This window comes from Myotis davidii, unplaced genomic scaffold, assembly GCF_000327345.1.
Source record: "Myotis davidii unplaced genomic scaffold, ASM32734v1 scaffold415, whole genome shotgun sequence".
NCBI lineage: Eukaryota > Metazoa > Chordata > Mammalia > Chiroptera > Vespertilionidae > Myotis > Myotis davidii.
The window spans coordinates 2,006,918-2,023,039 of record NW_006287951.1 but is presented as its reverse complement, the minus strand read 5'-3'; positions in this window follow the sequence as shown (position 1 = coordinate 2,023,039).

Sequence of the window (16,122 nt, the reverse complement as noted above, 5' to 3'; positions counted from 1 at the left end):
TGCCTTCGTGAGGGCCTTGGCCCGAGGGCCGGCCTGTGTGGAGACGGGCTCAGGAGCGGGCCTCGAGTGCATAGCAATGGCTGTGATGAGCCGGCCCGGCCGACCCCAGGAGGGAGGCTGTGCTTCCCAGGGCACACTGAGGCCTTTGTCCAAAGTAACACCCAGGCCGGTGTTGGAGCCGGGACCAGACCAGCTGCCAGGCCTGGTGTTGGAGGAGCACACCTGGCTGATTGGCCAACGACAGGGGAAGGCGGGCGCTAATGGTCTGCGCCAGACAGCGTGGCTCCCAGCACCTTGTCTAGCCGAGTAGCATTTGGGACATACTTATTACTAAAACATATCTGTTGTTTGTTGGAAATTCACACTGAGCGAGCTGGGCATCCAGTATTTTATCTGGCAGCCCTACCCTGGAGCCTACATCCTCTTGTGTGTGCTGTCCAGGGTCAGAGGCAAAGAAACTGTCCATAGTAGTAAAGAGCTGAGGTTTGTCAATGATTTAACGTGAGGACAGACTCAGGCCTCTCCTGGAATATTGCCTCTCTCTTGGGTTCTAGAATGTGCATTCTGTCGCTGGCCAAGCTTATGGGTGCCCAGATGCTCAGTGTCCTGGAGGTCACTCTGGGCATTAGCTCATGTGGCATTGCCAGCTGCATAGTGCTCCAGGCTTTATACTTCTACCATTTCTCCTGCTTCTCTTCCTCTTCCTTGCTTATTGCTATAGACTGAATGATCATGTGTTGAAACCTGCCCCCAAGGGGATGGTATTTGGAAGTTGTAATGAGGGTGGAGCCCTCATGAATGAGATTAGTGCCCTTTCAAGGGGCCCCAGACAGCTCTCTCCCCCTTCCCACCAATGAGGACACAGCAAGAAGGCAGCTGTCCATGAACTAGGAAGTGGGTTTTCATCAGACACCAAATCTGCTGGCACCTGGATCTTGGATTTTAAGCTTCCAAAACTGTGAGAAATAAATTTTTGCTGTTTGTAAGTCACTCAGGCTACGGTATTTTGTTATCACATCCCAAGTGGACTCAGACACTCATGAACACATTTTTAGAAAGTTAGAGGTGAGCCTGATAAAGGCAGTTTGGCAAGAGCACCACCCACCTAGATATTGAACTTGGGCAAGGAGGATGCCGTGAACATCTTTGTGAGTGATTCCCACATAAGAGCAGAGCTGGACGTTGGTGTGACAATATCTAGGTTAATGACACCATCAGACATATTTATAAATTAAATATTAAATAAAGTTTCTTTATTCTTAGTCTTCAATAGCACTTTGAAACCCTATTAATAACTGTGGATTGGAGATATGCAAACCAAAATAATGTTTATTGCAAAATATTCAATATTTAGATTGATCTTGTTTTGTTTATCCTGTAAAGTGTCACATCTAGCCCTAGCCGGTATGGCTCAGTGAATAAAGCGTTGGCCTGCAGACTGAAGGGTCCTGGGTTTGATTCCAGACAAGGGCACATGCCCAGGTTGCAGGCTTGATCCCCAGTAGGGGGTGGGCAGGAGACAGCCAATCAATGATTCTCTCTCATCATTGATGTTTCAATCTCTCTCTCCTCTCCCTTCCTCTCTGAAATCAATTTAAAAATAAAATGTCACATCTTAGGCTGCTCTGCTTACTCATCTGCCTGTGAAATGCTTTGGGATGATTGCCCCAAATGTGATGTCTGTGGCACGCTCTGCTCTGCTTCCCGCCCCACACCCCACCCCCGTGTTTTGGGGATGTCAACACTTCAGTCTGCCCTGGGACGGGGGTCATCGATTGGATTTCTGCCTGCTCCCCAGCTTGGAACAGATCGACAGCCACATTTCCCTCGACTCAGCTTTGGCTGAAATCACTGGCAGGTTGGCTCACAAACCTGCTGGAACTTCATCTTTCTCTCATCATGGTTTCCCTAAAGATGCCAGGTCACGAGCTAGATCAGATGTTGCCAACACTAGTGAGAAATGAGGAGCCGCCCTGCCTTTTATTCGCATAGGCCAAGGGCCACGCTGGGAGGGCAGCAGGCAGACCCCGGGCTCGGGGGACTGGACAATAGACTTCCTGCCAGCTCTGCTCTCAGGACTTCTGCTCCAAGAAGTCACGTTGGCATCTGAGCCCAGAGAGGGAAACCTGGGGCTGTGCCCGGGGGCCACACCCTCTCTAGCAGGAGCTGTGCCCTGCCTGGCTGGGGACAACAGTCATCCGCTGGGTAACAGGTGGGGATCCTTCCATGGCCAGGGACCTGGGACAATATTGCCCAAAGAAAGGAAGGAAGGGCGGTTGCCATGATTTTAGGCACACAAACTTTAGCATTTTTGTCAATGGTTATACACTTATTCAAATGTATTCAGAACTAGAGAAATGTGACACCAAACTCAACAATAACCATTTATTATGCCACGGTACACTGTAGAGTGATTTCTTTAACCTCTGCCACACCATCACACTATTTATCAAGTTTCAGCACGATGGCTGTACCTGTGCAGCAAGCCTGAGACCTCCTTCAGGGAAGGACCTCTGCTACACCGGTGAGCATCGGCCCTGGGAGCCTGGTCGGCAAGGTGAACCCGGCGTGACAAGAAGCAGAGCTGTGAGCGCATCTTCCCAACTCTTGGCTCCACTGCAGGTTTGTTTTACGCATTGCTGACTAAACCAGTGTGTGTGTTTTTATTTTATATTTTATCTGCCATTTATTGACCCTGACCCCCACCCATTGTCCCTTTTTGTCCTTTAGTCCTCCTCTGAGGCCCCGCATCTCCTGAGGGGACATCTATAGTGGGGAGAACCCTCTCACAGTAATCAGGGGACACCCACCCTTGGGTTCCTGGAGCTTTAAACCTCTGGAGAAGGGGAGGCAGCCCTTACATCCAGGTGAAGGGCCATCGGAAGGTGGGGTGGGACCAGTGGAGGGGAGGCTGGGTTGGCTGAGGGGACAGGCAGCCCAAGGCCTTCCCGGGAAGTTCATTTGTGCATTGCTGAGGGACCGCTCCATTGTTCCCCAGCCGCCAGCTGCAGGCTGGAAGACCAGTTGTTATTTTTGCCCCATCTGAGAACTTTAAAAGGGGAAGGATTACAAGAAACAGGAAAAACTCAGTTTAGATAAGAGTAGCCAGGAACACATTAGATCTTCTGGAACGCATAGATTACCCCGGAATAAATGCATTCATTTATTCAACAAATATTTATTGAGCACCATTTTTTAAATCCTTACCCAAGGATGTTTTGTGTTTTTTTTCCAAGTACATTTTTATTGATTTCAGAGAGGAAAGAAGAGAGAGCTAGAAACATCAATGATGAGAATCATTGATTGGCTGCCTTCTGTACACCCCTTCCTGGGGATTGAGCCTGCAACTCTGGGAGTGTCCAGGGAATCCAACGGTGACCCCCTGGTTCATAGGCTGATGCTCAACCACTGAGCAACCCTGGCCAGGGCCGAAGGATATGTTTTTATTGATTTGAGAGAGAGAGAAACCTCAATGTGAGAAACATCATTCGTTGCCTCCCATATGTGCCCTGACTGGAAATGGAACCCACAACCTTTTGGTGTACAGGATGATGCTCCAACTCACTGAGCCACCTGGCCAGGGCATTAAGCATCTCTTGAGTGCCAAGCAATGATCCAGAACTGTGCCATGGGTTTGTGAAAGTGTGGCTGTTTTGAATGGTTGAATCAGATGGGAGACTCAGTAAAAAAAAAAAAAAATTAGTACCATTTTATTACAGTTTTTACTAAAGAAAATATCAAGTATTTTTAGGCTCCGTCCAAAGAAATGCAACCCCTGCCCCAGCAGCTTCATACGCTCAGGAACACACATGCGTCAGGCCTCTGAGAATGAGCCCCTTTCTTCCTGTGCAGATATGATCAGCCCCTGTAGGCGGTGGGAAGCAGGGCAGACATTTGGCAGGGGGCTCGAGGTTAAGGCCGTTTATTTAGTCCCTCAAACGGACAGAAGGTAGAGAGGAAGGAGTCAGGGTGGCTCTGAGGCTCTGAGGCTCTGCCCCTGGGAGCTGGGCTGGCCTCACTGTTCGGCAGTCCTCACGCTCCTACATCAGCAACTGTTCACTCTGTTTCTCTCCAGGGCTGGCCTCTGCCCGGTGTGGATAGTCCTTTTGACTCTCGGCCCCGAATGTGGGTGCTGGGGAGGAGGCTCAGGGGTGCTAGAGGAAACCGAGAGAGTATTCCAAGTGCAATTGATAACGTTTTTAGGCCTTTGCAGAAGCATGGCTCTGTGTCCTTTTAAAACACACATGGGCCCTGGCCAGTTTGGCTCGATCCCCAGTAGGGGCCGTGTAGGAGGCAGGCGACCAATGATTCTCTCTCATCATTGATGTTTCTAGCTCTCTCTCCCTTTCCCTTTCTCTCTGAAATCAATAAAAACATATTTTTAAAAAAATTTAATTCGTTAAAAAAAACATGGTTGGGGCATAGAGAAAAAGCAATGGTCAGAAAGGAAGGTCTGCATCTAACCTGGGAGCAGGTGCAGCCCCCCCTGGTGGCATCTCTGCCAGCTACCTGCGCCTCGCACGCTGTAATGATCATTAATGCCTATCTTCTGCTCTCTGGCCATAGAAACAACGACCAAGAGTGAGTTGGAAAAGGAGCCAAGAGTGAGTCCAGGCACATGAATAAGCCAATGTCAAGGGACTCGCCATCGTCACGGAGCCACCGCGTGGCAATGGTCCGTGTCAGTGTGAGCCTGCCGAGCGCTGGCCTCTAAAACCGTGTTCTCAAGGTGTGGTGCCCAGGCCAGCCGCAGCGGCGCCTGGGAACTTGTTGGAAGCTCCAATTCTCAGCCCCACCCCAGGCTCCAGGGCAGGGCCCGGGGGTCTGTTTCCGATGACACCCACAGGCGAGAACCACTGCTCTACAAGGACCCCTCCTGTGATCTCCCGCACCAGGCCAGCATTGTCACACGTTCTCTACATGAGAGAACAGCATGAGGCGGTTTGGGGAGAAAGGAGGTGCACTCAGCTCCATTCCAGACAGCTGTGGGCTGTCCAGGCGCGCAGTCCGGGGCCCCTGCGTGTGAGTCCTGGCGGCAGCAGGTGCTGCTAAGGCTGGTGAGTGGGACGCTGAGCGGGATGAGGAGGGTCAGCACTGAGCGCAGGTGGAGGGGCGAGTGCAGCCACGCTGGGCAGTGCTGGTCCTCACCCTGGTGAGCGTCAGAAACAGCGCCAGCGGAGAAGCAGGCAGAGTGGGCGCAGGAGAAGCAGGAGGGCGGTGAGTAGACTGAGAGGCAGGGGGCTCCCCCGGGAGAAGGAGCGGTGGCGGAGCGCCCACCAGCAGCAGAACCCCGGTGTCCAGGGGGTACATTACAAGGGCCCTGGGTGAGCTTGTCCACGGCAGCTCCGCTGTGATGTGAAGTCTCCACGCCGGCGTGCAGTGGTGCGAGCCGCAGATGGTAAGTGAGCAAAACAGAGACAATCTCAGGAAGTGTGACCATAAAAGAGGACAAAAAACAGAACCGTGACGAGAGGAAGCCAAGGGTGAAGAGTGTGGCTGTTATTACTGTGGAGAAACCTGGAAACATAAGCAAGTTTGCCGAAGGCAGAGGTTCGAAATAGAAAACGAGTTGAAGACGCTGGGGAAGGGAGGAAATGTGAAGGAGTAAATGACTTCCCCCCAAAGTGAAAGGGGATGGGCCCGGGGCACAGCCCAAGGGGGTGGTCGCTCTCAGACAAGAAGAGGGGTGCGGCCCCTCCAGGGGATTCTCTGGGTTCCAGGCTGAAAGGAAGTGGAAATGGGTGGGGACAGACAGGGAGAACTGGAGGCTTTAAAGCACCGCGTGTCTGTGAAGTGGAAGGTTGGCATGAGGCCAGAGCGGCAGGTGGGCGGGCCAGAGGTGGAGCGGCTCCTGGAGGAGGCGGCCGGGGTGGGCACAGGTGACCAATGTGTCCATCCGGGAGGGAAAGGCCTCCAAAGTGGAGGAGGTCAAGGACTGAGGGTGTGGGGACGGAGGGTGATCATGTGGTGTGGGTGGAGGCCGACAGGAAAAGCTCAGGGTCAGGGCAGGAGCCTGGAAGAATGAGAGGTGGGACCGCAGAGGGATGGATGACAGAAATGAGGAAGGGGCTGAGTGGGGACTGGGCTGGATGTCTGAGCCTCCGGAGAGGCAGGGCTCAAGGAGCAGAGGCAGGGAAGTGCCCTCAGGAACCCAGGAGACCGCCTCCAGCCAGGCACCCCGCCCCCGCCCCCACCCCAGCCTGGTCCTGGGTGTGGAAGGAGCAGCTAGGCTCAGAAGGGCACAGGGAGTGGGCCCTCCAGGGCTGCCATTTCCAGCCCAGATGCAGGTGGAGGGAGCAGAGGGGACAGAGGCTGAGGAGGTGGGGGCTGGGAGGGGCTAGAAGGCACAGGACAGGGGGAACAGTGGGTCTGGGGGGAAGCACAGAGTGGCCTCGGGGAGGAGGCAGAGGATCTGGATCCAGGCCTTGAGCTTGAGCCATGTCCCAGGCCAGGCCAGGGTAGGGGCCTGGCTGCTGAACTGGGTGGGCACAGGCTGGAACCACAAGGGCCCAATGGCTTGGCAGGGCTCGCTGATACTCTGCAGGCTCCGAGGCCAGGAAGGAGGCAGGGGCGGAGGGGCTCCGTCCCATGCTCTGCGTTATAGTTATGCTGGCCATGTTCTCTTGTTGTCCTCAATGCCCTCTTCCCTCTTTCTGCCTGGATAAGGCCTCCCCACCCCCAACACCAATCTTAATGCAGATCCCATACTCTCTACATGTGTTTCTGATCATCCTGATATATAGTCTCATATATATAGACTCAAATAACATGTGTGGGTCTTTCCTGATTACATACCAATCAACGATGTATCACATGGTTTATGTGGATGTTACTATATCATGCATATTATAAATACATAAAAATAGAAATGGAAAATTATGAGACATCCCTGGATGGGTGGCTCAGTTGGTTGGAGTGTTGTCCCTTATGCCAAAAGGTGGTGGGTTTGATTCCCAGTCAGGGCACACACCTAGGTTGTGAGTTCAATCCCCAGTTGGATTGTGAACAAGAGGCAACGGATCGATGTTTCTCTCTCTCTCTAAAATCAACAAGCATGTCCTCAGATGAGGATTTTTTAAAAATTGTAATACAGAAAATAGCTATAAATTGAATGGAGATGAATTCTGCCCACCACCCTCGGGACGGTCCTGTGCGCCTACCAGGGTGGCGTGCTCCCCTGTGAGATGCTGAGCTGTTCTGAGCTGCTGGGCATGCAGCATAGCTCCTCCCTATCTCCTCTGTGAGCAAGAATCAAGTCATGTGCGCAGCAGGTGCTCGGTAAATATTTGTGAAAGGGACAAATAAACGAGTCACCCAGGAATGTTTGGAATAGAGGCAGTGTCCCAGCCGGGCAATGGCTAGGTCTTTGGAATCAGACAGGTTTGTAACTCAACTTCCAGCTCTGCCCTGACATGGAGGGAAGTTCTCAGGCTTCCTGAACCTCAGTCTCCCCCCCCACCCCCCCCCACCCCGCACTTCCTGCCCTCAAGAGGGGCAGAATGACTGGCGCTCCCTGCAGGCTGTGGTGAGGATGGAGCATGCAGCACAAGGGCTGTGTTCTCAGTGAGGGGACCCCTGGGAGCAGCAGTGGGTCAGGCTGTCTGATGCTCCAGGCAGCCGAGCTCTGGTGGGAGGGTACCGGGTGAGTGTGAATTTGGCAGAGTTTAAGGCAGGCTGGACCAGGAGCAGCGCCCCTGACTCCCATCCAGACTAGGGGCTGATTTGGTTTCCATTCTGAAAGTGGTCCTTATGGAAAATGGCTCCATGACCAAGTGAATTCTTTCTTCTCCTTCTTCTTCTCCTTCTTCTTCTCCTTCTTCTTCTCCTTCTCCTCCTTCTTCTTCTTCTTCTTCTTCTTCTTCTTCTTCTTCTTCTTCTTCTTCTTCTTCTTCTTTCTTCTTCTTCTTCTTTTTACCAAGTTTATAACATTTGTTTCATTATAAAGCAATATTTATCATAAAAATTAGAAAGATGTTGAAAAATGAGATTTTTTTAAACCCTCATAGTCCCATCATTGTTATTAATATTTTATTTTTTAAAAAAATTCTATGCATCAACATTTTGAAAAACATAATTACAAGTATTTTATGTATGTGTGTGTAATCCACAAATCTGTCTGATTTTTTATTTAACTTCATGACATAAGTGTTTTTCTCATTATTACAGATTTTTCATGAGCATAGTTTCCAGCAGCCGTGTACACCCACGGAGCTGTTTCTCCACATGTTCTCAGAGCCCTTTGCAGCCCAGCTGTCTCCCCGTGGCGTTGGGCAACATGTCCCTAGGGCCTGACCCCAGCACAGGGACAAGGTCTGTGTTCCGAAGACCTGGGTGCCAGGCCACACGAACCACTCACAGGACGGGCAAGCCCCTGACCTCCCAGCCTTAGTGTCTCTTCTTCGAAATGGGGGAAATAACCACCAGACCAGCTTGGCTGGCAGCTGCGAGGTGCAGGGAGGTCCCACCTCTGAGGCCGCCCTGGGAATAGCCTGGTGCCATTCCAACCTTGGTCTATGGCAGCGGTCGGCAAACTCATTAGTCAACAGAGATATCAACAGTACAACGATTGAAATTTCTTTTGAGAGCCAAATTTTTTAAACTTAAACTATATAGGTAGGTACATTGTTATTAACTTAATTAGAGTACTCCTAAGGATTAGGAAGAGCCACACTCAAGGGGCCAAAGAGCCGCATGTGGCTCGCGAGCCGCAGTTTGCTGACCACGGGTCTATTGGATTCCTCAGAGCTCTTCAAATGCCAGCAACAGCAGGGAGTTCAGCTCAACAAACTCAAGCCATAAAGGGAACCCATTGGTTCATAGGATGGCCAACTCTAGAGGCAGAGGCCCGATGGGACCCAGAGCCAGAAGGACATGGTCACAGGTCTCCTGGGGCAGGTTCTCCCCTGAATGCTCCAGACCCCGACACTAAAGGAGGTGCCCGCACTGCTGGCAGCACTGGGAGAGGGCACCCCGTCCAACTGCTGTGGCAAAGGGCCAAGTGGCCTGGCTCTGTGCCCTCCCACCCCAGTGACGTCAACCCACTGAACCTCAACACCTGAGAGCAGGGACGTGGTACCCAAAGGAAGGTCAGGCGCTCTCACCAGCAATGGGACAGACTTGGGGAGGGGCCAACAGCAGATGTCCTCTCCATGGACAATCTATACCTAACACCAGGGCCAGAGGGAGGGTCTCAGAGCTGGGGAGGCCAGTGGCCCTGGGCGGTGCACACAGGTGTGAGAGAGCTTTGGTCTCCCCAGCCGCAGGTCAGAATCCTCCCCAGTCACCCTCCTCAGCCTCCTCTCCTGTGGGCTGTGCGGGGAAGCCGTGAGCACTCTCCACCTGAATCCACAGCAGTGGGGCCACCTGAATCCACAGCAGTGGGGCCGCACCCCCAAGTGCTCCTCCCTGTGACCCATGAACTGGGAGGAGGCCTGACTCCCAGTAACCTCATCAGGTGACTCAGCACACAGCGACACAGCCCAGGGTGTGTTAGGGAACCCAGGCCCAGGGCCCCACAGAGCGCTGTAGTCCCCAAAGTGTACAGCTGAGAAAGCAGAGCTGATGGGGCTGCAGGGTGAGACAGCTGGGGGCGGACACAGGGAGAGGACAGGGATGCCGAATAGGTCATTATTAGAGTAACCACCGGCTGCTGGTCTGGTCAGGGAGCTGGGAAGGTCCCAGCATCCTCCTCCCAACCTTTGTTCAATTGGGAAATAAAGTATAGGTGTCACAAGTGCATCCCCATGGGCCCCTCACACCCAAGGTGGGGAGAGGCAGGCCCTGTCTCCTGCAGGTGGCATCCTTCTGACTGCACCTGTGTTTGTACTTGGTCCCTGCCCTGAAGGCTCACAATCCACCTGATACGGGGTCAGTCCAAACAGCACAGGGAGGGTGTGTGCACAGCTGGGCAGGCCACCCATTCCCTTCCCCCGAGGGAGAGAGAAACAGATCTCATAACACCGTTGGGAGCCGAGGAGTGGGCGCTGAGGGTGAACGGAAGAAAACAGAGCGATAAAGTGGTGAGGAGGCCACAGGCCTGGGCACATGAAGGAGGAGAAAAGGGGTGAGAGGCAAGACTGAGGAAAGAGGAGATTCCTTCCAGAAGCCAGGGGGGGTGTCAGGTGGAAGCAGGAACCCAGACCTAGATTCAGGACCAGGGAGAGGGCACAGGGCAGGAGGCAGGTGCCCCAGAGTGATTAGCAAAGGAATACAGGCATGGGCGAGCCTTCGAAAATGAAAGAGATGCTCAAGCACCTCTATGAGCAAGATAAGGGAGAGGTGAGGGTGGGAGGGGCACCTCTGAGCAGGAAATGCTAAGAAGGCTTTCAGGAAGCCTGTCAGAGTGTGTGTGTGTGTATGTGTGTGTGTGTGTGTGTGTGTTCATGCTGCAGCCATGGACCTGGGCTCCCAGCGAAGAGGGTAGAATTCCAGGGCTGCATACATAGAGGGGTGGGGCCTGCGAGGAGGTGAATCCTAAAGTTGCCCTCCTGGATCCCCAGCTCCATCCCCAACACCAGGGGAGGATGGGGCTCCAGCTAAGCATCCTTAGGGATGGGTTCTAACTTGGCCCCTGCCTTCTGCCACTCCATGGCACCCTTTATGCCTTCCCCACCTCTGGCCTGGGATGACAGGGGACAGCCCCACTGCCCCCAGACTCAGCTTCCGTAGAGGGGGCTTGGATGAAGGGTTTCCCAGGGCCCACCAAGCAGAAGCCTTTGGGGAGGCGTTCTTATGGAGAAAGCGGGGCCTCCTAAGGAGAAAAGCAGGGAACAGCTGAGGAGGGAACAAGGGACCATGAGGAAGTACTGCTAAATTAGCAGAAACAACAGCAATAATGGTGACCATTATGAGGATTTGTGAGTCTGATGCACTCCTCACACAATTCTCAGAGGTAACATGCACAGAGAGATTAAGTGACTTGCCCGAGGTCACACAGCTAGTGACTTAGCACAGGGAGGGAACAAGGATAACCCTGCTTGGACCATGGAGTCCAATGCCTTGTACACAGGTGAGGAACCCAGCTCTCTCCCGGAAGGTGCCCACACAAGGCCTCTACCCTACGGTCCTGGGTGCTGAGTTCCTTCTCCAGAACTGGGGGTGGAAGACTGGAGTTTAGATCAAGGCAGCCATGTCCCATGGCATCCTTGGGTCAGCCCCTCATTGGCTGGCTGAGTGCCAGGGCTTTGTCTGGGCTCTTGGGGACAAGGGAGACCTCAGTGCCTGGGTGGGCTCTATGGCTGGAAGAGCCACACCATTCCCCCTGGGGGGCTGGGCTCCCTCTACAGGCACCAGGCGGGTGTCACTGGTGAGGAAGAAGAGACCTAAGTGGTGAAAATCCAGCCTAAGGAATCAGCCTAAGCCTGTGATACTTTGAATATCACAGAGGAGAATTTCTAGAGGCATTCAGATCACACTGCTGGCCATCAGTTAGTTGTAAGGCAAAGAACCTTTTGCAAAGAGTTAACTATTAGGTCACTGTTTGTTAAATACAGAAGAGATATCTCCAACATTCAATAGGAGCGGAGGCTTAAATAACTCCTGGTGGCCCACGTCGACACTCAAAGAGCCCCTCTCAACATGGAAGAATGCTTACTGTAAAAAAGGAGGAGACAAGTGGTATACTGTGATTATTCTAGTAAAGACATGCTTAGGGGAAAGAATTCAAAAAAGAAAAAGAAAATTCAGTGGCATTTAAATAGTGGTATGGCGTAATGAGGACATAGTTTATCTCTCCCAGGAGAGTTAAAACAGGTGTGTGTTTTTTAATTTTAATTTTTATTGATTCAGAGAGGAAGGGAGAGGGAGAGAGAGAAACATCAATGATGAGAGAGAATCATTGATGGGCTGCCGCCTGCATACCCCCTACTGGGGATGGAGCCCGAAACGTGGGCCTGTGCCCTTGACCGGAATTGAACCCGGAATCAAACCCAGGACCTTTTAGTCCACAGGCTGACTCTCCATCCACTGAGCCAAACCAGCTAGGGTCAGAGTTACTTTTGAAAGACTATAATATAAAGATTAACGACGTTTGGAAACAAGCACCGTGGCAAAGAGACAAAGCACGGATTTTCTGTTTACTTGGCAGCATCCAGATGACAGGATCCAGCGGGTCCCAGGCCTGCGCGTGGCCAAGGACAACAACATAGGTGCTCGCTGAATGTGTGCCTCAGGGCCCAGCAGGATCTGCGCGGAGGCGGATTCTGAGCTCTCTAGGAGTGGCCGATTATGATTACGATTAGGGAACAGGGCTGGTGATGAGCCAGCACAAGAGGACAGGCTGTGATAGCACCTCGGGATGACCTAAACTGGGCGGACAGGGCCAGGCTGGGCTCCTCACCCACAGGGAGGAGGCTGCTGAGAGAGCAGCCGTGGGAGAGGTGCAAGGCCGGGCCTGTGGGGATTTCTCCTTTTCCTGCCCCCGGTCACCTCCTGCCAAAGCCGTGAATGACCTGCTCTGGGTGAGACCTGGAGCTGGGACAGGACGCACAGCCAGGCCTTGAGTAGTCTTTCCCGGAGGAAAATGGAAATCTCCTCTCTGGGCGCCATGACCTGTGCCAAGGTTTCAGAGGCCCCAGGTGAAATGCAGAGGGGCTGGGGTCCCAGGAGGCAGGCCGCCCTGGTGCTCTACCACCCCTCCTCCCCTCACTGCATTTTCTCAGGGCGGGGCTCAAAGTGAGCCTCAGGTCCTGAGAGGGACATGTGGGGATGGTAGGGGTACAAGTGGGGCCCTGGGTCACCGTGGAAGAGAGACAGGCAGGGACTGTGTGCTGGGGACTAGCCCTGAGCCTGTTTATTCATCTGCAAAATGGGGATAATGTGTGCAACAGGTCTATGCCACCGTCAGACATGTTTCTACTCTTGTTAAGGGGCCCAGACACAGGTACTAGCAGTAACAGGAGCTGCCCTTGAAGGGTAGAAGCCAAGCACCTGAGGCAGGCAGCACGGGCCGGGGCACAGCATGAGCAGAAGCCCAGAGGTCCAGCATGAGGCCTGGGATAACTGGAGACAATTTGGCAGAGAGGAGAGCCCCAAGCTGCTCAGCATCTCCCTCTCTCTATCCCTCTGCAAACGCCCCTACCCCCACCCCCACCACCAAAAGTTGCTGATGGCTTCTGCATGCACTTTCCCTTCAACCACGCTAAGCTGGCCTTCGCACACGTCACCCACTGGAAACACCCTTGCCAAGGTTCTCAATGCCAGCTGTTGCCAGCCCGATGGTCGTCCTTAGATCTCATCTTCCCTCCTCAGCAACCTAGATGGGCTCCTTCTCTTTGAAACGCCACCCTCGGCTGCTGTACTTCCCTCCACAGTGGACGCTTCTCTCTGCCTCCTTTGCGGGCCCCATCCCCTGTGCCACCCCTAGATGTGCTGTGGCTTTGCATCTACACATTCTCACTTAGAGACTCATCTGTTCTCAAGGCTTACCCACCGCCCCTCGGTGGGATGTCCAAGTTCCTATGTCTAGCCCAGTATACACCGGAGCCCTGGACCCACATGCTCACCTGCCTGCTGAGCATCTTGACCTGCGTGTACCCCAGGCAGCCTGCACTCAAACCAAGCCCAGGGGAACTCCGTTCATTCCCCCAGTAGCTGCTGCTCCTTCTGAGCTCCTTCTGCCCGGGGTTGGCATCACCAGTGCAGTTGCCCAAGTCAGATCCTGAGAACCATCCCTCATGTCTCCCTCGCTAACACCTGGATGTCCTCTCCTTTCAACATCTCAGTGCCTTCCTCGCTCTCTCCTCCGCTGCTGCAGAACAGGCCTTCATCTTAGCTTCTGGGTTTCCTTCCACAGACTGCCCCTTTGCATGCTTACCCAAATGCCAGAGAGGGCTCTGCGAAATGCAAATCAGGCCAGGCCACTCCAGGTCTGAAGTCTTCAATGGCTCCCCGGGGAGCAGATTTACTTTCCTTCATCCTATTTCTCCCGATCCTTCTCGTCCTTAGGGCTCAGCTTGAGCGCCACCTCCTCCAGGGAGCCTTCCTGCCACCCCAGGGTGCCTTAGGGCCCTTCCTCTGTGATACTAGGCAGCTGTGCACAGCAGCTCTCTTCCTACATCACACTGACGCCTTTCCTTCTCTCTCCCCACCGAGACCACCACCGAGCCCTTGAAGTCCGCAATTGCCCTTGTGGTTGCTTTCTAAGGTGCTCAGGAAGATTTGCTGAAATCAAAGCATCTGGGGAGGGTTTTGGAAGCAGACCCCGAGGTGCCTTTAGGGAAATGGGTGAGTCTATGTGCAGACGCCGACCTTCTTTCACAATAGACTTTCTTCTCTTTTCCCTAAGAGAGCCCCCGTTCTGTTCAGGAGGCAGCAATCGTGTTAACTATGCTCCTCAGCCCCCTTCGCAGAGGGCCGCCAGGGGACCACTGGCCCTGGGTCTCATGCTCTAGCCAGACTGAAACCACGGAGCAGATTTACCTTCCTTCACCCTATTCCTCCCGATCCGTCTAGTCCTTAGGGCTCAGCTTGAGGGTCACCTCCTCCAGGGAGCCTTCCTGCTGCCCCAGTTTGGGCCAAGAAGACGTACTGAACAGCAGATAAGCATGCCTGGGAGAGAGTGGCTTCCCTGATGTGAGCACAGCCCGCTCCTAGTTCTGTCTTTCACTTCCTCCGTGGAGTTAGGCGAGGAGGCAGGAGGTGGGGCAGCCATCTTGTGACGATGAGCCAGCCGTGAGGATGAGCCGCACATTAAGGATTCCTGAAGGGGCCCCAGTCATGACCCCTAGACTAGCTAGTAGGAGGCTTCTTGTTATGAGAGACAAAGAAATCTCATTGAAACCACGTTGGTTAGGCTCCCATTACATTGAGCTGAACTCCACCTGGTAAAACAAAGGCTGATGAAGGCAGAATAACCATCTGTGCGCACTTCTGGCCTTTCCTTTGAAGACGATGCTGGTTCTGGCCGCGGGAGAAGGGCAAGGTTAACGGAGCAGGACGAGCTGGGGGCTGGAGACGCTGCCCCTGCCTGGGGTTTGATCACAGGGCCCTGGCAAGGCTTCGGGGCGTGAGGAAGAGGCTCCAGCCATGGCAACCTGTGACCTTGGCCTTCTCTGTTCTCCGCTTGGTTTCACTTGTGAAATGAGGCTGCTGGAATAGATAACTTTTCAAAGGGCACAGTGCTCACGCCTGGGCTTTGGAGTCAGACAAAGCTGGGGTCGGATTCCAGCTCCATCACTTGGTAGCTGTGTGTCTTTCAGTCACTTTTTTTTTTTTTAAGTTGACCTCCCTAGCATTGTCGCCTGCAAAATCCAGACTGTCATAGTACCTATAACACTTGGGCTAATGCTGGGGTTCTGTGGAACCACACACGGGGGTGCCCAGCAGAATGCCTGGCACAATCCACCATGGGCGCCACAGCCCAGTGCCCAGCATGCTTTGAGTGCTCCGTGGTGACCGTCGTCCTGGTGTTCCAAGTTCCCTAAGGGGGCAGCCTGGTGACCTGGGGTTTCATGCCTGCTCTGGCTCTGGGGCTGGGGCAGGGCCCTGGAAAGGCGCTCTGGAGGCCCTGTACTCTGTGGGAGGTTGGAGGGGCCAGTCTGCCCAGGTCCAGTCTGCTATTTCCTTTAGCACTGCACGCTGTTGCGTCCAGGATCCTTGGACCACAGGACACAGCAGCACGGTGGACAGGAAATAGAAGCCCCAGGACACGGGCCCGCCCAGACCAGGCCCAGAACGGTCCACGCGGCCTGTGTTGTAGCCAGAGCTTCCTGGGTGTTGAGGGTGGGCTCCTGCCTTTCCTGAGAGGAGGGCGGGCTTGCAGGATTGCTCTGCAGGGGACTCCTGGAATGGGGGAGCTGGAAAAACACCTCCAGAACTGGATTCCTTACTGCAGCTGCTTTCAATAGAACTTTATTTTTCTCTGGAAAGGCCTCACCTTTCTCTTCGCTGCACTGGGAATCCTGGCAGAAAAATAACGTGTGGGGCTTTATTCCAGCCCGGAGAAGGAGGTCCATGGGGGCGTCTGTTTGCCCACCCACCCCTCCCCCATCTCCCCCGCAGTACTCCAGGCCAGCCCTGGCTGAGCTGACACTTGACAGCGTCTGCAGTTTACCTTGGCGCAGGTCCACAGAGTTCGGCCCAGACTGGGGCGGCCCCCACCTCCCCACCTTGTTACCAGCCCCC